The following is a 4,512-nucleotide window of genomic DNA, read 5'->3' as shown; positions in this document are numbered from 1 at the left end:
GACAGCGATTGCCTCGAAACACGGGCACCGAGGAGCGAGCCCAGCGGAGGCCCCAGCCGGCCAGGAGCTGGAGGCACGGGCAGAGGCCGAGGGCATGGGCAGCGGCTGGCCCCAGGCAGAGGGAGGCTCATCCCCCTGTCCCATCCTGCGTTGTCCCATCCCGTCCTGGGCACTCGGCTGCCCGCATCTGACATTGAGCCACCCCGAGCGCGTCAGGGAGAAAGGCTGCTCCTCGCCCTCCTGCTGCTGGAGCTCACTCTCCGGGCCGTCCTGCTGCCGCAGCAGGGTGGCTTTCCTGAGCTGGGCCAGGCTGCGCCCGGTGCGGGACAGGCAGCTCCTCTCCAGCTCCTCCGGAGGCTCTGTCTTGGTGGACACAACGGCCAGATGCTCCGCAACAGCCTCGTGCTGCACCTGCAATGACCTGCCGTTGAGGTAGCCCTTGATGCATGCCGCCGGCGTTGCTGGGTTGTGCTCTGCCGCTCGTCCCCCGGGCCCTGGCCTCGCGTCGCCGCCCCAGGGAGCTGGCGCAGGGGCCCTGCCGGCAGCGCCGGTGCCCCCGCGTGCACAGGGATCAGGCGCAGGCTGAGCTGGGGGGGCCTTGCTGCCGTCGGCCGCCCAGACCTCGTCTGTTCTTGCTCTCAGTGCCACAGCCGTGCTGTGCGCCCGGTCCCGCTGTGCCACCAGCTGCTGGCTGCGTCCTTCACAGCCGCAGCACGGGCTGCGGGGCTGCGCGGCCTCCAGCTCTCCTCCCTCGCGGCTCTGCCCCAGTCACCGCGGATGCCCTGAGCGGGTGGGACAAGGTGGTGGTGGCCGGCGGCTGCGGAGCTGACGGCCGTTGCCCTGCCCCTGGCAGAAGACGCAGAGGGTGCTGCTGGCAGAGGAGGCAGCTTGTGGCAGGTGCCGGCAGCTCCCGCTGGCCGAGCTGCGGGTGCGTGCCCGGGTGCCGCTGCCTGCCTGGGGAGAGGCGGCAAGGCTGGCAGGCGGGCTGTCTCCTCCCGTGTCACCCTGCTGCGGGGCAGTACCACCCTGTTGCGGGGCAGTGCCGGCCCGCGCGCCGGGCTGTCCGTCTGCAAGAGAAGCCGAAGAGAGAGGCTGCGTGACCGTGGCCCTTGCCCCCGCGCCCCAGCTGGAAGAGCTCCTGTGGCCGGGCTCCCCTGCCAGCACTCGCCCCACGGGCCGCTGCCGCCCCGCTCCCAGAGCCACCTCGGAAGAGGGCTGGTCCCCCTGCGGCCCACGGCCACTCCCGGGAGCACCCCGGCATGCCCGGGCACGGCCCAGGGGCTCAGCTTGCTATGGCGGCTGGGCACGCCTGTCCCCCCCCGCACCTCCCGCCCGCCCGTCGGCGGCTCCTGGGGTCGGGAGGACACTGGGCCCCGTCTCCCTCGGGCTCCCTACCTGCGCGCGGCGGCTCCCAGCGCCCTGCGAGCTCTCTGGGCAGGGGAGCCGTGGCAGCCTGTCCCCGTGGAGGGACGAGGCCTGGCTCCGGCTGCCCTGCCACGCTGCCTGGGGCTGCCTGAGGCCCACCTGCGGAGGAGGCGGCGGCACGGGATGGAGGCGGCTGCCTTGGCACGGCGGCCCCCACAGTGCCGGCAAGGCCGGCCCCGGCACCGAGGCAGCTCCGTGCGGCCCCGTCCCAGCACCGGCCTCTCCCTCCTGCCCCGTCCCTCACCTGGCGCCTCTTCCGCAGGCTCGGCAGCCTGGTGCCGGGCTGGGCACCGGCCTCCGCCTCCCCGTCCGCGGGCATCTTCGGCATCCTCTGCCGCAGACCCGCCACGGGTAGATGCTGCCTCCTCCGGGAGCGGCTCTCCTGGGAGCGGGCACCCCAGGGCTCTCCCTCAAATGCCCCCACGGTCGCTGCGGGGACCCCCGTCACAATGGCCTCTGGGCACGGAGACGCCCACGCTGGTGACCGGCTGTGCCCGGCCCGCGGCAGCCCCTGCTCTCCCCTCACAGAGGCCCCGGCCGGCCCCAACACGTCCCCCGGGGGGGTCCCCCGCGCCCCCCGCGCCAGCACCCCTGCAGAGCCCGGCCCCGAGTGCATTCGGCCGCTCTGGGTGCCCCCGCCCCGGGCCTTGTCCCCAGGCGCTGCTCCCACCCCGGGCCCCCGCGCAGAGAAGCCAGGGGAGGCCCGCAGGCCCCGTCACGGCCCTGGGCATCTCCACAGCGACTGTGAGGGGGGCGGCACCATGCCCGGAGGCCGTTGGGCATGCCGGGGTGCTGCCGAGGGTCGCCGTGAGCTTTGGGGGGAAGCAGCCCTCTCCCGCGGCGGCTCTGGAAGGTCCCTCAGGGGCTGCTCTTCTTCGGTGCCTTTCCTCCGGAGGTGGAGGCTGGAGGCTGTGCCCCTGCAGGTGCTCACGGGGAGGGGAGGACAGGGAGAGGATGGAGCCAGACCCTTGCCGGATGTATCCCTCCGGGGGAGAAGCAGCTGCAATTAGTGCTCAAGGAGAATATTTTCCTTGTGGTGGAGGATCAAGGTTGTGGGATCACCATGTTTGCATTTACTCAAACGCTGCTGGGACACGGCCCCGAGTCTGGTCAAAGGGTTTTGTTAAGCTCCGTATGAAATGGGCAGCATAGATCCCTCGTTCCTGTTCCTCCCGCTGCGAGAGGCCCGTGCACGCGCAGCCCCGCCCCTCTCCTTCTGCCGCAGCAGACCCCGGCCCATCCTCTCCCCCCAGGGCTCAGGAGATTCTCTGCCTTCGCAGCCATGGACCCCGACCTAGGAAGTAGCTGGGGCCAGGGAGGGAAGCCGAGGCTATGCACGCCCTCAGGCTACACTACAGCTCCCCAAACACGATCTTCAGAGCTGGTTTCCAGCAAGATTAAATTGTTCTCCCTTTGCTCCATTTTTACTCGTGAGCTTCCCATGCCAGCCGTATGCAGAACAGACAAGAGCACAAGGTGATTTCCCATCCCCAAATCTGTCCATGTTCCTGCACAACTAGATGCTCCAAGCCCCGGCCCACCTCCCTGTCCCTCCTCTGCTGCAGCTCCGGGGGACACAAGGCCATCACTCGGGGCAGGGGCAGGGACCCCAGCGCTCAGTGCCTCGGAGGCTGCAGGGGAGGATGGAGCAGGGGCACCCGTCTACTTCCCGCTTCCAATTCTGCTTCTGGAAACACTGCCAGCTTTTCACTCAATTCCTCCAGCGCTTGCCTACGCAAGAGGAGCAGGAGAATCGGAACCTCTTGCACGTGACCGCTGCCATCAGGGTCAGTGTTTTCCCCACAACAGGGAATATTTCTCAAGAGAGATGAGAAATTTTAGTAGCAGCCAGGGGACAGCCAACTCCCTGGCTCCAGGGAGACAGCTCACCTAGCGCAGCCCTCGGCCGCCTTTTAGAAGAGAAGGACCACGCAGGTGGAGCATGACCTGCCACAGCGCAGCTGGGATTAAGACTCTGCCACCGGGGCGAGATCCCAGGCTCGCCTCCCGACACGAACGGAAGCACACGCTCTCACCGGCTCCAAGCCCGAACTGCGATTCCTGGGGTCCGAGCTCAGTCGTGATTCTCTAACGGATTCTCCCTCCCTGCAACAGCAATCCTGGACCCCTTCTCACATTTACCCTCGCACCTCATCCTGAAACAGAGCAAGGCTGGAGGCGGGCGTCCTCTCCCGTGCCAGTGCCCAGGCCCTGCGAGGATGCGAGCCGGCCCTCTGGGCCTGGTGGCTGAAGGTCGGCGGCACTCACCTTCCCTGCGGCCGACGTATCAGTTTCTCAGGCTGAGGAACAGCTCCAAACAATCGCAGAGCACGGGATGAGCTTTCTGGTAACGCTGGAGCATTCCCTGTGGCAGGGGAAGCAGGGGCAGCCTACAGACCCTCACCTGCACAAGGCATCAACCTGTCCCCAAGTGCCCAGTGAACCACCACCTCTCCCTCCGACTCCCACCCCACCGTGCAGTGTTGCGGCCTGTTCCTGCATCCCTTTTACCTGGCACGCACAGCCGAGAGCTCACTGTTAACAGAAAGCACCCAAATTCCCACATGGTGGCTGGAGAGCTGGTGACACGCTCCTGACGTCATCGCACACCCTGGGTCCAGCATCACCAGAGACTGGTTCTCCCCACCCACCTCAGCCTGTGCTCTCCAAACCTGCACCAGTGCACCTCCTCCATCGGGCTCATAATTTAGTCCCTCATCTCCTGCCTTAGCAACTCTAAGCCTCTCTCCTTATTCTCCCCATCCCTTCCATACCCCGTCTTACACCGGTCCCCAGGCTGGAGCACAAACCTGGCTTCAAATGCAAGCTTACATAGCAGCCACTGCATCACCTACTATTTCATCCCGTCGGGATGTACTTTTCCGACACGGGCAGCACTTGCTGCCAAGAGCACAGCCCTCCACGCAGCTAGCCAGCAGGGCCGCAAGCTCACCAGCTGGGAAGCGCTGCAAGAAAAGAGGCGGCTCTGCAGGCTTCTCTGCTGTTGGTACAAGAGAAACAACGGACAGCAGCAGGCAGCGTACTCCCCTTTCAAAACTAGCAACGCAGGGGTGCGGGAAGAAGGCA

This window comes from Mycteria americana, chromosome 10 (genome assembly GCF_035582795.1).
Source record: "Mycteria americana isolate JAX WOST 10 ecotype Jacksonville Zoo and Gardens chromosome 10, USCA_MyAme_1.0, whole genome shotgun sequence".
Lineage (NCBI taxonomy): Eukaryota > Metazoa > Chordata > Aves > Ciconiiformes > Ciconiidae > Mycteria > Mycteria americana.
Note: the sequence above shows the minus strand (reverse complement) of the source record.